Here is an 18,630-nt window from a genome sequence, read left to right on the forward strand (position 1 = left end):
AGGAAGCACAGTACTATGCCAGATGAGATGACACTGAGTTATTGCCTAATAGAAATCCAACCCCTACTGAATTTTGCCACTTCAGCCTTTGCTATGGATATGTGCGCCACTAAGCGCAGAACACAGCGGTCGCAAGTCTCACTACAAATTGCTCAGAATTGGCAAGTACATGCACTGCAGAAACTACAGCCACCAGCAGATCAACCAGAAATCAAATATATAGAACGCTACTGTAGGCTTCAAGAAGCTGTTTGTATTCTCCTATGGCTATTTTCTAGCCAAGTATCAAAGGAAGCACAGTACTATGCCAGATGAGATGACACTGAGTTATTGCCTAATAGAAATCCAACCCCTACTGAATTTTGCCACTTCAGCCTTTGCTATGGATATGTGCGCCACTAAGCGCAGAACACAGCGGTCGCAAGTCTCACTACAAATTGCTCAGAATTGGCAAGTACATGCACTGCAGAAACTACAGCCACCAGCAGATCAACCAGAAATCAAATATATAGAACGCTACTGTAGGCTTCAAGAAGCTGTTTGTATTCTCCTATGGCTATTTTCTAGCCAAGTATCAAAGGAAGCACAGTACTATGCCAGATGAGATGACACTGAGTTATTGCCTAATAGAAATCCAACCCCTACTGAATTTTCCCACTTCGGTCTTTGCTATGGATATGTGTGCCACTAAGAGCTAAACACAACGGTAGCAAGTCCCCCTGCTAATTCCTCACAAAATGGTAAAATATGCAAATTAAAATAAAAAAAGTAGAACGTTATTGTAGCCCTAAGAAGGGCTGTTGGGTTCTTTGAGAATCACTCCTGCCTAACAGTAAGCTAATAGAACACCCTAACGCTTTCCCTGAGCAGCAGCAGCTCTCTCCCTAGCGGCATCCAGAGACAGAATGATCCGAGCAGCGCGGCCAGCGGCTAGTCTATCCCAGGGTCACCTGATCTGGCCAGCCAACCACTGCTATCGACGTGTAAGGGTACCACGTCATGCTGGGTGGAGTGCAGAGTCTCCTGGCTTGTGATTGGCTCTGTTTCTGGCCGCCAAAAAGCAAAACGGCGGGAGCTGCCATTTTCTCGAGCGGGCGAAGTATTCGTCCGAGTAACGAGCAGTTTCGAGTACCCTAATGCTCGACCGAGCATCAAGCTCGGACGAGCATGTTCGCTCATCTCTAATGAACAAGGAAAAAGAATCATTAAAAAAGTTGTTTAAAAGATTGATGTTACAGCCCTTATGGGTGACCTGACTTAATTATTTACATAGAGATTTAAAAAAAACACACATACCCTTCCTCACACTGCAGTTAAAGGTGCTCTGGGTGTGCTTGTCATTCTCATAGCAGTAAAAGAATTAATGGGAAAACTTACTCTCACTGTGTTCAAAGGTGTTCTGGATATTTGGACCTAGTTAATCTCATAGTGTTAAAAGAAGTAATGAGAAAACCCACAAACTGTTCCTCTCACTGCAGTTAAATGCTCTCTGGGTGTTCAGACCCAGTTATTCTCTCTGCGGTAAAAGAAGTAATGGGTAAACCACAAACCTTTTCTCTCACTGCTGTTAAAGTTGTTCTGCAGGCCAAAGTTTCACTGTAGTGCAAATAGGTGAGCAACAGATGAGCGTGAACACCAAAAATATGAAACTCTAGCATGACTGTAGTTGGCCAGGATTCTTTGCACCAGTAGGTTCAGCACATGCACAAGGCAAGTAAAGTGCTTCAACCTTTCTTGGCCCAAAGCTCGAACGACTGCAGTTCGGGTCCGCTCTTCACTTCTTAGGGTGGCAAAATGACACATTCTCTAATTCACTGTTATTAACAAAAATACAACATTTCACAAATAATATTCAAACATGTGTCTATCAGTACTGCTGTTATATGTTTTGGTTGTCATTGAATATGATCATACTCTCTGTCCTATGGTCAGACAGGTCTTCCTGTCTGGTAAGATCCCTCATTTGAACTCATCTTTTGTCTACTGCAGGAGCAAGAGGGCAGGATATTAATTTCCTCTTGTAGAAGTGTAGAGGTGACATGATAAGTGTTTCTTTTTCAATATGTCAGATATTAGTAGAATGTTCAAAAGCTAAATTAAAGTGTTGCTAAACTCTGTACCCTGATAATTTAAGCACATTGTCAGCACACAGAATTTTATGCATAAGCATAGCACAGAGGAATCAGGAAATGTCTGCTCAGCTAGTTACCGCCCAAAGATCTCAATGTTGCACTTTGGTAAATATTGCAGTGATAGGAGCAAAAGCAGCAATACAACTGTGTAAAGTTGCAAATTAAGGGGTTAAAGTTATCTTTATCACATTATCATCACATCATTCACAGTAACATTTGAAAATATTCCTTCTTGGGTGAACCTGTTTAAATTGGCTTTATAATATTTTTATATTAATAACATATTTTTAGGATAGGTTATCTATCTCCCTGCCAAAATGGGCTGGAGAAAGTACTTAAAGTGGTTGGCCACTCTTTTACACAACTTGCCCTAATCCCTGAGTGTTCGTCAAGTGATTCAGCATTTTTGCTAATTACTTAAGTGCTGTCTGCAAACTCTCAGTGGATCTTAGTTTAGATGTCTGAGCTATGATAAACAGAAGGGGCCTACAGTGCGGGATTATGTCATATCCTGCTCTCCCCCTGTGTCTGGTAGTGTGACAGAGAGAGAAAGGGGTGATGCTATTAGAACAGAGGGCAGCTTGGCGAGGATAGGGAAAGGCTAAAGCTCTCAAAGGCAGACATACAGATACACATAGATGCAGAAACATGTCTAATGAAATAGAGTTATTGAAAAGTAAACAAATATCAGAAAATTTAAAAAATAGTTAAAAATAAAATGCCAGACACAGCTCTACTAGCTGTACCATAAAAAGCTATCCTATTGATAGACCATTTGACATTAGACAGGCAGTGAGTACGCATGACACCTTCTGAGATTAGACATGACTGCATATGAGACTGTTTGTTCTTTTACATGCAGTTACTGCACTATGAGACCGTTTGACATTAGGCAGTCAGTGACGGTGTATGAGACCAATTTTAGATTATAAAGGTAGTGACTGTGGTATGAGACTTTGACATAAGACATTGACAATTTGAAATTAGACAGGCAGTGACTGCATTTGAGACCATTTGCCATTTAACAAGCAGTGACTATGTTACAAGAATGTTTGACATTAGACATGCAGTGGCTGTAGTAGCAGACCAGCAACCAGTTTTAGCCCGAACTTTGATCCTGGACCCAAACTTCTCACTGAAGTTTGTTTTTGGGTCTGTGTAAAGTACGGTCCAAACCTGAACTTTGTGTTTGTGTTGTCACTCATCATTATTGCTGGTTATACTGGTATCTTGCCACTTGTCACCTCTTCTAGAGGTTAAATGGCCTATGATTAAAATATATCTCATCGATACAGTCACGCTTCTTCCATATACTAACTTTTTGCTGCCACCACCCGTTGAATATGGCCTATAGAATGCCTTCACCAGGGACATACACAAAGATAAACATTTAGGTAGTGTACATCTGGGCACTTACTTCTTAAAGCAGAACCCAAGATATGGGTCCAGGCGAGCACATGGCCATGTGAATGTGTACACTGTGTTGTGAGTTGCTGTGGACAATATTTCCCCATTGTTGTTAGATGCTGATCCTCATCCTACACTATACCATGCTGTTGTGGATGTTCTTTCAACTATATTGTACTAAGAACTGATTTTGAGCTGCTGCAGATTATACTCCCTATTCACAGTGCTGTGAGCTGAAGTAGAAAACATTTCTCTGTATGTTTATTTTTTTTTTACAACTAGGGGCTGCATGGGGCATTTAATTCACAGAGCAGGCTGCTGCAGAGCATTTCATTATGGTTTGGGGGAGGCTGCTTCATAGGGCATTTCTTTACTAGGGGAGGCTTCTTGGGGCATTTGATTACTGGGGGTGTGCTACAAAGGCACTTAATTACTCGGGAAGGCTACTGCAAAGCATTTTATTACTGTTTCCATGGGAATTTCATTACTGGGGGAAGCTGCAATAAGTTTTCCCAGTATTTAATGGTAAAATCATGTGTCTTGGCTTATACTGGGGTAGTATTATTCTGGGGTATATACAGTACTTTTGTAAAATTGCCTTTAATTATTATACAAAGAATGATCTTTTTTTCTGAAACTTCTAGGAAAACCTATAAATATTATCCATAGAACTTAAAATGCAATAACATATATATAATATATACTAAATACTAAAATATTTTTTATTTGTAGATTCATCTTTCCTTCCTTCTTTGTTGTTGGAAATTCTATAAAATCTGTGCCCTCAAAGGTGGATGCCAGTTTATCCACACACTGAATCTAGTAAATTGAAAACGAAGAAACTTTTACACAAACTGCTGTAGTTCATGAAATAGATTAAAAAGATAGAACTGTCAACACTGAGAAAGCAAACAAAAAAGCAGACAGACAAGTAATCAGGACATGACACAATAAGGAGATTTAAAGTCTGTCAAGAAATAATATTAAAGAGAAGCCTTCTATTGAGGTCAAATTTTGGAGGTCTGAAAGATATTAGTTTGAAACATAAGCTAGAATAGGCGACACATCACATTAGTTTTTGATAGGAAGAGCAGCCAGCAGCAGATGTCTTGTGTAGATCCAATTTCTTCCATCAGGATAAATAGTAAGCTATGTTCTTGGCTACTACAAGACACTCCTTAGTGAGTACATTGTATGACACAAATGACAATGCATCAAATGGATCTTAGTTATACTGTAAAGGGTAAATAACTATTAACTATAACTACTGTAAATAGTAGTTAGCAATTTACACCCACTCTAATACCTATTACTCTTTCTGATATTGATCATGTCTGCATCAACTGTTTCATCAATAGTTGCAACTTAATGTTTCTATACATGCTATAGTTAATGTTTTTCTTATTTATATTTTGTATACAATTGGTATAACTTGGGAAATCATTTTTATTAATAGTCAGTATCATCTTTCCCCCACATGTTTTGTATATTTCGTTTGTGATATAAAAAGAAAATTAACTAACAAAAATATGGGATCAAACAAAAGTTTCTCATTTACAAAAGTTTCATCTTATTTCCTCATTCCAATCGGAACATGTGACCGCACCAATTAATACCTGCAAATTATTGGTTTTAATCTGGTACCTGGTGTTAAATTCTTTACCCCTTAATGACCTGGCCCTTGTTTGTTTTTTCATTTCCATTTTTTCACTCCCCAGCTTCAAAAATCTATTACTTTTCTATTTTCACATGTTAAAAGCTCAGTGACGGCTTGTTTCATGGTATTTATTTCTCCATGCCGTGTACTGGGAAACGGGAAAAATATTCCAAATGCAGTGGAAATGGTGAAAAACGCATTTGCTCTGTTTTCTTGTGGGCTTGGATTTTTACGGCTTTCATTGTGCGCCCCAAATGACATGTCTACTTTGTTCTTTGGGTCAGTACGATCCCAGCGATAACAAATTTGTATAGGTTTTACAATGTTTTCATACATTTACAAAAAATAAAACCTCCTGTTGATTGTGCCATATTCTGGCGCTAATAACTTTTTCATACTTTGGTGTATGGAGCTGTAGGTGGTAATTTTTTGCAACTTTTGATGACGTTTTCAATGCTACCATTTTTCGGACTGTACGACCCTCAGATTACTTTTTATTGAATTTTAGATCTTTTCAAAATGGCAAAAAGTGCCATTTTCGACTTTGGGTGGTATTTTCCGTTAGAGGTTAAATGCAATAAAAAAAGTTATTATATTTTGATAGATCGGGCATTTTTGGATACAGCAATATCTAACTTGTTTATGATTTTTACTGTTTATTTATATTTATATGACTTCCAGGGAAATGGGGTGATTCGAATTGTTAGTTTTTTTATTATAATTTTTTTCTTCGGAGGACCCAAGACTGTCATAGCAATGGATCACTTCTCCATGATGACGTCACAGGGAGCGTCGATCTTCGGCAAGAGGTTGGTACCCATGCGTTGCCATCTTTTTACTGGTAGCACTAATCGCAGGTGTTACCAGTAAGTATTTGCTGTAATATGCAGCAACGACTTACCGGCTATGGAGAGGGCTCAGCCTGTAAGCCCTCTCCATGCAACGGCACCCGCGTGCGCCGTACTATTATGGCGTGCGTCATTAAGGGTTAATTATCTGACAAACTCTATTTAACTGGCAGCCTGATAGGAAAGACTAAACACAAAGTGTAAAGAAGCCAGTGAAATGTGGTGGAGGAAGTATCATGGTTTGGGGAATGTTTTCTGCAGCAACAGTTGGACTTCTCGTGCAACTACATGAATACAAGTATGAATCAGAACATTTATTCAACAATACAATTTTCCTTGCGCTCATTACCTCATGCAGGATAATACCCTGGTCACAAAGCAAAACAGTAAAGCAGTTGCTTGAAACAATGAAATGGTCAGCCCAGAGTCCCAATCTAAACCGAATAGAAACAGTAGACTGCAGTACAGTCTATAGGAACAGTAGTTTTGGAGGTCCCAGTTTATTTAGTAGAGGCAAAATCCTATTGTGTATTCATTCTCTTAGCGCTCGTCTGACTGGAGTGGTTCATTATTCTTTTGGCTCAAGGTGTGTTGCAGTGCAGGTGTCTGGTCTTCCGTCTCGGAAACTACACTTTTCCCCACCAGTTCCGCTTGACTCCACAGAACACCAGTTCCTGTCACCAATAAAATGATAAAAAATCGAAATAGTGCAACAAGGTTGTTCACTATTAAAATGTTTTATCTTTAATAGGTGTACTCACAAAAGATCCATTAAAAACAAGCTTCATAAAAAAGGGGATTGCACGTTCAGCAATGCCTGCCCTGTCCTGCATTACAGAGTTATTGGAGAGACGTTGAAGCAGAGAGAATTGTGTATTTGTGTACGTTTTTAACTTGACGGGGTATTGGACTTTATCCCAATTTCTCTCTTGCAATGTCATAGTATATATTTTTTATGGCCAATCTGTTTTTTAAAATAATTTATATAAGTTATGGTCAAGAATCCCACAACAGTCACAGAACTGTGGAAGAGACTGGATGAAAAGTGCACCAAAATCCCACCAGAGCAGTGTGAGAGACTAGTGATTCCCGGTGGCCGCGGTGTGCTGAAGTAATTCAAAGCAAAGGCCTGTGCACTTCCTACTAATTGGTGACTGTTTTAACCTTCATAAAATTCTGTTATATTCTTTCTCTGTGCTTTAGTTATTGCTGTTCTCTAATTATCATCACGTTTTTTGCAAAATAAAGATTTTATGTTGATATACTGCTCCGGTGGCATGGTGTTACCCTTGATGTTGATCAATGTAGATTACATTATTTCTGAAAAAATTAAGTGATCATACTTTGTTCTCTAATTTTTTATCGCTAGTGTTTATTCTGTTTTTGATGGATAACAAGTAATTTCAATAAAAATCTTCCAGTGTAGTAGCTATAAGGGGTCCCAAACCAATGAGAGTCTACAGGTTCCCCAAGCCACTACCTGACCAGGACCCCCTTCCCCACAGGTAGGCGCTGCCAGTGCTATAAGAGTTTTATGCCAAAGTGCTTTTCTGACACTCAGCCTTCTATATGTAGAACAATGTCGTCATACTTATCTTTGTTGTTTTGTCCAATACCCAAAGAGTTGTGTAACCAGCAGTGGGTTGTGAACCCAATACGCTATCCTTCAGGTTTAACTGTGGGTCACCACCGAAGGCGTTATCAAGTTTTCACATTTTCACCCCTTGACAGAGATCTGGACATCACTATGGAGAGATTGCAAGGTCGATTCTTCTTGTGGCGGTCCCTCTGACGAGAGGAGCTGGATCAGCAGGCACAGAGACACAAATGAATGAGACCAAGGATTTAAGCAAGCAAATGGCCAAATCAAAGATTATTCAAATAATGTATTACAAAATTTACCTTATTTTTCATTAAATATTAATGAAAATATAAATACACGTGGGCTGCCATTTTAACAACTATCTCTGTATGTGTTTCTGCACAAAACATACATAGATGCTGAATGGACTGAATGCACACAGGAGAGTAGAGACAGGAACCAACCTTATTACCTTTGCTGGTTAATCTGTCTCTTTAGAGTGTGTATGGTCTATGGCATACGCAGTTCACAGTGGACTGAAACATTTCTCGTTGCTAAGGGAGAGCCGACCCTATATTGGCAAAGACTGGAAGCTGTTGGTGACCATTGACTTCTGACAGTAGCTTCCAGAAACAGAAGCCACAGTAGGCAAGGACATAAGAGGAGGATCACCATGGACAAGTATAGAGAGTTGGGACAATGGAGTAGAACAGGGGGAAGAGAAGGATGATGGGAGGAGGAGGAAGTTGAATGGTGGGAGGATGGCAGATGAGGAAGGAAAATGGAAAGGAGAAGGAGGCGGTGGCAGTGGACCTGTGACTCTTGGCTACTGCAGGAACCTGAGACTAAATAGGTTATTTAGAAAGAGACCAAATTTTATAGAGAAGTGGGAAAGAGATCTTGATATCAACATAACAGAACAACAAGAGAAACAGATTTACAATTTAACATATTGTTCCTCAATGGCCTCTAATATACAAGAGCAAGGGTATAAAATAGTATTGAGATGGTATAGAGTTCAAGTTGTATTAAACAAGATGCATCCATCTATTTCAATAATGTGTTGGAGATGTGGAGAGGAGAGAGTTACCCTGCTACATGTCTTTTGGGAATGCCCTGGTATTCTACCCCTTTGGGATCAGGTTGGACGACCATTGAGGCAATTAGGAGAGGGGGAGATAGAGATAGAGTTGGATCTACCCCTTTGTCTATTACATATGTCCAAACTTGCACCAGAGAGATACAGATCTTTAATGGTGGGTCCTCTAGTTAATGCAGCAAGGGCTTGTATAACTTTCAATTGGAAAAGCACAAGTACTCCCACATATAAAGAACGGATTCAGAGAGTAGAAGAGATTAGGAAAATGGAGGAGTTAACAGCATATATGTAGGGGAAACACACAATATTTCAGAAGATTTGGGGGAATTGTGCGAAATACCAAATCACAGTGGAATATAGGAGGTTACTGAAAGATTAATATCTTTAACCCCTTAACGCCGAAGCCACTTTTCACCTTCCTGACACGGCCCATTTTTTTCAAATCTGCCCTGTGTCACTATAAGTGGTGTGGGGATTTGGCCCAGTAGAGACCGTGGTAGCGTGGTGCTGGGATGCAGTTCAAGACAGGGACACCAGGGTACAGTCCAAACAGGTCTCGCCTGCGTTTATTGCAGCAAAATAAAACCAGCCTTTACATTCAGGTATTTGAATAAACAAAAGAAAACCTACCCGTCAGGGTGCTAACTATACAAATAGTCCACTAGCTCACACTAAACAAAGATCACGTGGCTGCTCCAGACACACAGGTCAGAGCTGTGTCCTCTCAGCCTCCTTCCACAGAGAGACAACCCACTCAACTCTGCTGAGTCATTTTATCCAGGCTAATTAGGCTGTTCCCATCACCTGTGTCCAAGGTGCTGGACAAACCCACCTCAGCACTAAGGCCTTGCATAGAAGCAAAACCTAGGGGAAACATACCGCCCATCCACAGTTAACCCCTTCAGTGTCTCACAGTGGTTATGACTTCGGAACGCTTTAACATATCCAAGTGATTTTAAAATAGTTTTCTCATGACACTTTGTACTTCATGTTAGTTGAAAAACTTTGGTGGTATGTTTTGCATTTATTTATGAGAAAATCAGATCAAATTCTTGATTTTCGAACTTCAAAATGTTCTACTTTTTCCATACATATACATATTTTTTGGTTGACAGATCTAGTTTAGGGCTTATTTTTTACGAGTAGAGTTGTTCTTTCCAGTGGTACCATTTTGGCTCACATAACTTTTTTTGATCACTTTTTAGAACATTTTTGTGTAGAGATTTTATGAAAAATGTACATTTCTGGTTTTGTTCTTACGGCGTTCACTGAGTGGGTCCAATAATGTTTCTGAGTTATTGTATGGATTGTTATGGATGCGGTGATACCAAATATGTGGGGGGGTTTGGCGATTTTGTGGGTTTTTTCACTTTATTGCATGTGTATAGGGAATATTAGTGTTTAGGGGACTTTAACTTTATTTAATTAATTCTTTTTATTAAAAAATGTTTTTATTTAATGTTTTTAACTTTTTTTATTTACTTTTACAGGTTAGCCCGAACTAGCAATCCACTGATCACTTGTTCAAGCTATTCTTCACTTTACACAGTGTAATACAGATGAACTTTATTGTGTAATGTAACACAATGAGCATGCTGCACATGCTCAGTGTGTTGCAGCCAGGTCCTGCCAGAAGGCATGGACCCGGCTCACGGAGGGGGATCGCGCAGCCCCGCGTACTGGCAAGCGCCGGTAAGTGCCCCGGGGGTGGGGTGGCGGGGGGGCCGGGGGGTTCGATTCACTTTGAATGCCCCTAACACGCCGCGCTCAGCGTGACCATGGCATGTTAGGGGTTAACACCCGCGATTGATGAAATCTCCGATCGCGGGTGTTAGAGGCAGGTGTCAGCTAAAATATATAGCCGACACCCACAGCTTCTGGCTCCGACTCTGTTCAGGAGCCGGGGCCAGAATTTTGATGTAATAGTACTGCATTTTGTGGGAACGCACCTCCCGCCATGCAGTACTATTACGTCAAATGTCGGGAAGGGGTTAATATATATACGAGATGGACTGAGGAGGAGATGAGTGGGGAGGTAGGGGAAAGAAAGGGGGGATCCCTGTGTGTTGTGTTTTTTTCCCCCCGTTTTTGTTTAAGTAGATTTGGGAATCAGACGATGATGACTATGCAATTGGAGATGGAGGGGATTGTCATAATGTTATTGGAAAATGATTGTATTTTTGTCCTGTTCTTGTCTAGGTGAAATAGGGAGGATGGGAATAGTGGGAATTGTGTATACATATGGATTGTATTTGTTATTTATGTAGCATATGTGTATATATTGAAAATATTTAAATAAAGAATATATTAAAATAAAAAGTGATAATAGCACTCACATGCACCAGGAAGAAGAATGTGAACTCTTGGCGCAGCAGCGACACCTGCAGGATATCGGGCGCACAACCTTAGTGAATTCCGACAGACCCGAATCCGCGTCGGACAACGCACCGCGGGATCGAGACTGGACCGGGTACGCAAATGTGCCCCAGTGTGTTCTAAAAGTAATGACATAAAATGATATGCCCCAAATTTATCCCACTTAAAAGAACAACTTGGCATATAAAAAAAGCCTTCAATCAGCTCTATCAACAGAAAAAAAATCTAAAATAAAACTATATAAACTCTGTAATTTTAGTGATCAATGGAAACAGAATAACATATTATTTTCACAGTATTACAACTGCCCCAAGACACACACACACATTATGTTAAAACCCAAAACAAGAATTGATTATATACTTTTCCTCTCCCAGGAAAGAGTTTAAAAAAACTCTCATCAATTAGCTAAAAACATAAGCCCATGTATGTCCAAATTGCCAAAATCAAATAAACTCTATAGCTTGTAGCTTGTACAAAGTGACAATGATAGTCTGTTTTGCATGATGCTCCTTCCATTCAATAAATGGTCATGAATACAAATATCTCCATTATTGCACTGAACCAATGTATAAAGGGGAGGTATCATTTGGACCAGACAGAAAAATATGTTAAAGAAAAAAACCCATAGGAAAATGAGGCAACAGTTTTTTTGGCAACTCTACCACATTTGTAATTTTTTCCAAATTCCTTGTAGACTAAACAAAATATACAATGGTGCTAATAAAAAGTACAATTTGTCCCATAGTTAATAAAACTTCATATGTCTCTATATACTGAAAAACAAAAATGATATGGGTTGTGGAAGAATTGGAGTAAAGAATGGAAAAGAACCTGGTTAGGACAGGGTTAACGAAACATACCCAAAAAAATTAAAGTAAGAAAAGCATGTTAAATTATAGCATGTCTTTGTTTGACATAGATTTGCATTTGTATTTTATCCAAGAATAACTTGCATAAAACCACAGAGTATTCAGGGAAAGTGAAGCATCGAACATTTCATCTTATTGTGTTCTTTTAGCTGGGGGCACTTTTAGAATTTGCCTGCCACCTAATAATAGACTACACTGAGAAACAAATGGTCCCGCAATGTGACTATTGATTTAAAGACAGGGATCCCAGAAGTATTTTTATATAAAAATTAACACATTGTATTCTTGAATATTAATCCCAAAATACTGTAGCATAATACAATAATAAACATGGAATATAAACATTATATTATATATTATTCATGGAATTATTACATTGCAAATGTAATATCTTTACTCTGAAACTTACATTTTTGACAGGTAAGACAAAAAATAAAAAAATTGGGCATGTAGAAAAATAATGCCTTAGGAGCATTGGGTCAGCTGTGAAAAGACTCAGGTCAGTGGTCCACCAGATCCATTATTGTGTTTGACAGGAACATTACTGCCCAAAAACAAGATTAGGAGATTTATCAAAACATAATAAAGAGCAGCACATTTCTCCCCACAGGAACCAGAGGGGGTTTTAGCGGGTCTTTATAACATGAAAGTGGCTTGCATCATTGTTCATGTACTTTAGCTATGATAAATACTACCTTCTTGGAATGATACAAATAACAAATTTCACATAATAAATAAGATACCAGTTCTTGTTTTCTTGGGTTGCTGGACATCAATTTCCAATTCAACAATGCATACATTCAATATACTAAATCATTTTAGTATGGCAGCATGCTTGTCCTGTAAGGCCAACTTAAATGGGAGCAAGCAATGTAATACCAGAAAAAAGTAAAGATAGAAGGGCACTATCCCTTCAGCCATTCTGATGTGCCACAGTCTGATTAAATGTGGAAAAGGTTCCCTAGAAAGTTGTCCAAACAAATTATGAAACACTGCTCTTAGTCTGGCCCATGGTAAGCACGAATCACCTTGGCTTTCCTCAAGCATGCTGAGCTGGAATCAAAAATTCTTCAATCTTTATGCCATTTCTCGTTTAAACAACAACCGAGCAAGTGGGGTAGGTGGGAGCAGGGGGGGGGGGCATATTACAAGATCAAGAGCTGTTTTACGCATGACATGGCACTTTCTCAAACTCTAAATGATCGCCATCTGCACCTGTCCTAAATAGGATGTCGTGGTCACTGAAACCAAAGACGCTACATGAGCATGCTACACTGGACCCACCACTCATTTAAGAGTTACGTCATACTGAAGGAGCCTTACCATGGCTCTGCTCCAGAGCATCACTGCTCTCAGCTATCTGATTTAAAAATGATAATTTAAGGATAAGAAAGAGTTTATTTTATTATTAATTCCTTCTTTTGAAGGTCTCCCAGCTGTTTCCTTACCAAACTGTCTGAATACATGCTTAGCCACATTAGAAATACTGAGGTCATTAGGATCACCAAGGTTTCAAGAAAGTATGCTTTTTATGTTTTATGTCCAGTCATATCTGTAGCATGCAATACATTCAGTGATGTACACCACATTATTAAAATTAATACTTAAATAGGATGGCCAGAATTAGAAAACACTTTATATTGGTAGAGGCCCCTTTTCACCCAAAAGCCACTTACTGCCTAATAGTTTTCATGAATGTCAGAGATTAGGAACTTAACTCAAAACATATACACAAATTGTACTTGCCAAGCCAATGTATAGATGTGGTGATAAAGAAAAAATGTTGCAGTAGCTGTAGCACTTCCATAAAACATCAAAACTTTATTTATCCATAGTAGCTGGTGCACTCAGTCAGAGCAGTGCAGAGGGCGACAGATTCATGCAGGACAGGAGCCTCAAATCCTGAATCGGGTGCCCTCTGTACACTACACATAGTGCAGTTTGCACTGTTTTTAGTAAATGTGGGTCAATGTGTTACATTAAATAGGAATGGAGCAGTTGTAAGCAACATAGCATGAAACCATATAATAATAATATTAATACATTATTGAAGGATATCACTTCTCACTGTCTGATAAAAATCAGCAACTGGAAGTGTAATACTGCAGTGACTTTGTTTTAAATATTTCTTATGGCAATATCTTGGAATAAGTGTTACGAACCAGCCCAGATACCCTAACATTCAGTATATCCTTTCTTGTCAAGATGAATGTTTTATTGTGCTTAAATAAAGTGATTTAACAACTAGGGCATAATCACTGATCATCTCAAGCAAAAAGTTAAACTTCCTCAGGCATTTTCCTTTATGAATGTCATGTTCCTTGGATATTTCTGTTATTTAACACCTGCGGCTGTCTCTTTGCTCCCGCTAGGATCATCTCTATGACTATGACAATTTATAGGAACATTTTGACTTGGAATCTGCACTGTCACTTTCTATTATTTTGTGGGTAATCTGCCTGACTGATTACAGGCTTGTAACACTTTTGTCAGTGCTTAGTTCAAAGGGAATTGCTGACATCTATTTTTGGGATGTAGGATTTGTTGGTAAAGTTTTTTGGGGTGGAGAGGGTCTAAATTTATTTAGCATTCAGTGGTCCACATTTCTCAAAAATGTAAAGTGTGCTGGGTGCGCCAGATTTGTGAATTGTGGTGCATGTTCTTTATTAATCTGGCACCCCTGCACTGCTCTAGAAGTGTGCACCAATTTTTGGTACACTTTGTTCATGCTGCACAATTGTGGTGCAAACAAAATTGTGACGCACGGTCCAACTAACCACTAACTTGCCCCTTTTGGTGCACATTTTTTATTTTTTGTCAGACAGGCGTGACACAAAACTGGTGCAGACACTTTATAAATGCATGTTCAAGCAGTTTGTTTGCACATTCTTTTTACTGCAAAGTCAAACAGAAAAGAGGCGCAAACACTTTAATAAATGTGGAACAGTATTTTTGACAGATTACAAAGTTTTTTTAATTAAAAATTGTGTTTTTTTCAGAAAGTAATTATATGAGTAAAATAGTTTCCCACACTGAAGGACTAATGGTAACATTTGATAGCTCATTTATAGTAATTATCCTCATCCATGGGTTTCTTTACAATAAAGATGTTTCCTAGGAATAAAGATTAATGGCCTCCTTCTAGGATGGATTTGCCCACAATACAACCCAAAAATAGGGGGCTGGAGAAAATGTGGGCCCCACACTGACATTTTTCTGTTCACTAAGCAATATACTCCATGCTTTGCATGTTGTACAGATTTTTATGAGTATTAGAAGACCACTATAGATAACTTTGCTGGGGCCCCAAAAGTGTCAAATCCCCACAGATACCAAACTCTGTGGGGCACATTTACTTACCTGTCCCGTCACGATCCCCACCGTGCGTTGTCTGACGAGGATTCGGGTCTGCCCTTATTCACTAAGATCGTGCGCCCAAATTCCGGCATATGTCGCTTCCCCCGCTGAGGTCCGCTGGAGTTGACCTTCTTCTTCCCAGTGCATGTGAGTGCTGATCTTGCGACACAATTTGCTTTTTAAATTCCACGGTTTGTCCGATTCAATCGGGTTGCCCGATGTCCAAGCCCCCTGATGTGTGTCGCATGCAAACCGGCGCCGATGTGACACAATCCGATCAAGTGCACCAAAAACCTGGGGCAATTTAGGGCAAAATGTAAAAAAACGTGAAACCCGATGAAAATGCGGCATTCAGACCCTTAGTATATGTGCCCCTATGTCTCTAAGTCATATACTTACATGGGACAACCACAACCATGTAAACAGTTGTTAGATAACAGATAAGAAATGTATTTCTTATGATATGATGCTGGGACTGGGACCCTCTGCTCATTGTTATTGACAAGCTTGTGTCCCACGGTCCCAGGTTAGGGATCAAGAGGGTGATGACTTATATAGACAGCAAGGCAATGTAGTTAGTGGAAGGGCAGTTAGGATCCAAAATCATGAAGTTGGAAATATTGCCCTTCTTGCACTGCTCATAGAACCTTTTACCTCTTGCTGTAACTAAACCAACCTATTTACTATAAAGTAACCCCCTACTAAAATGAACCTTTCCACCTGGTTCATCCTATCTTGGATTGTGGTAATTAAATAAATAATTGCTGCCTTACTAATTGGTTGCCTATTGTGGTGATAAACACCCTCTGACCTCCTCCCCGGTTCTGTTCTTATTTTCTATGCTTCTCAACCCTCCCTGACCTCCCTTCTCCATCCCTTGGTGTTAAAGAGGCTTTTACTTCAAATGGCTAAAATAAGCTCATAAAGTAGTCAAAGTATGAATAAGTGAACAAGACACAATCGGGACTGAAACTGTTTAAAATACAAAATCCATAATGGGATAGAGTCACTACTAATCCAAAAGAAACGTTGACCCACTGGTCACACTATGTGGTAATGCTCGAAACGTGAGCATTACACCTGTACACTTTGGAAACAGGACAGAGATGTATCTTTGCTAACATCAGTAAGGTAGCTTTGACAATTATCTTGTATCCCATGATGAGCCCCAAAGGAAGGCGAAACATGGCATGTCAGGACTTATTCCACCAATTGCTTTGAATTTACTTACCCTTTTTTCCTTACCCACAGGTCTGCACTAGGGCCAGTGGGAACAGGGAAAGGTGCCAGTTGGGGTGGCAGCTGATTAGAGCTGCGGCTTCAAAATTATGCTATATAGGGTTTACTAGTCACATTTTGAATAGGGCGTATTAGGGACAGTGTTGCAATCTGCTCACCTACAACCAACACCCCCCCCCCCCTTTCTTTTATTCTGACAGTTTGACAATGCACCAGCACGCATTGTCCACATACAGTGTTCTTTGCCGTCTGACAATTTTGATCTCACATGGCTCTGAACACATCTATGGCCGTGGGTGTCTACACCAGAGGAGATGATCAAAGAGATGGTGCACTTCCTACTGTCTACATCTATGGTGAGTCCCTTTATATAGAACCATAGTTCTTTTGGATAAGTAGTGTATTTTAAACAGTTTCAGTCCCAATTGTTTCTAGTTTACTTATTCATACTTTCACTATTATATAAGCTTATTTTAGCCATTTGAAGTAAAAGTTACATTTTAGTCACCATTTATACAAATTCTTCAAGTGATTTCTTTATTGTTATCAATTACTTACTGTGTGTACTAATAATCTGAAGCTGTGTACCAAGGGAGACCCCCACACCCCCTTATTTGCTTGGCATTTGTGTTACTTTGTTAGCCAAACTCCTTTAATATTTCATGCTTGATAAATGTAGACATATATTGTCATTTTTAAGTTGATGTTCTACACTGAAGATGCTAAGTAAAAAATATATTACCTTAGGTTTATTCAAGTTGTCTTGATTACAAGTGGCTTTCTTTTATTTCTAGGTCTCCTTGAGTGGAATTTGTTAAATACAGTGAAATTTAGTATCAAATTTCACCTGTTGTTTCAAGCCTTTTTTTTTACGATTAGAAAATCAAACTTCTTTCTTCCAAAGCACTAATGCACCTGTCCCCAGTTTGTCTAGAATAAAACTATTCTATTTATTACAATGGAGTTCAGCTGTGGTATACAGTACTGCATGTATCACAGTAGTGTTTGTATGAGAAAACAACCTGGATCCTGTAAAATCTCTTTAATCCAAATGGTTATGCATATCAGTCATCAATAAAATAGAAGAAGTAAAATTAGTTTCTGAATCTGTAGGGACGAGACCCTTCTTATTCTTTAGGTGCAAAAACACTTCTTATATTTGCTGGATTGCAGAATGGACTCCCCAATGAGAAGATCATTGGTAGGAGAACACCTTTCTGCCCAGTGAGTAATGCATGTTAAACAGCTACAGCAGCAATTTAATGCTTTCCTTTCACTGTTTAATGAGCAAATATGACACAAACCACATAAAAGATGGTTATGCAGTTCCTTTAAGATTCCCTTGCCATTAGTGATTATAAAAGATATTCTACTACACGTGAAACATTGCCCGTAACTGTCTTTTTCTATTAAAAAAATTTACTCTTGTGCTTTGTATTATATCCACATTTCTATATATTGTCTCAAATGATATCTCACTCACATAGAAGTATGTCCAGAAGTCATAAAATTAGCTCATTAAAGCTCCGCCATCTGCTTGCCTAGCATTTATGCTGGCTATTTGACGATTCTCCTAACCATTTCAATCCATGATATTATCCATGATGAATATGCGTGTAGCATTCATCATCTTCTACTCTGTTCATTTCTGCTGCCAGTCAGTGTGGGCAAATGAGGCGTGACACCACAAAGGAGCGACCCTGCATAAACAATTTTTAAAAATTAAAAATAAATATGATGCTTTTCCTCAGTGCTGAGATCTAATTGTACTATACTGACAGTAATTAACTTTTTTCATTTACAGAGGTAACCTTAATTAAATGAATGGCAACAATATATTCTGCATGGGTGAGATGATAAATGAAATGGCATCCTAGTCTCAACAAATCAAACTATCATAAGTGGTCTACTGAACCAGCCATGATGTATAATATTCAGCCTGTGGAAAGTGGTGACCCACCATATGTTATCAATTTCCTAATTTCTTGGCTTTATTTAACATGTTCCAGAATAATGCTACAACCAGCTGTTGATGAAACATCACACTGACCCTGCCAAAAA

Source organism: Engystomops pustulosus, chromosome 1 (assembly GCF_040894005.1).
Source record: "Engystomops pustulosus chromosome 1, aEngPut4.maternal, whole genome shotgun sequence".
In the NCBI taxonomy this organism is placed as follows: Eukaryota; Metazoa; Chordata; class Amphibia; order Anura; family Leptodactylidae; genus Engystomops; species Engystomops pustulosus.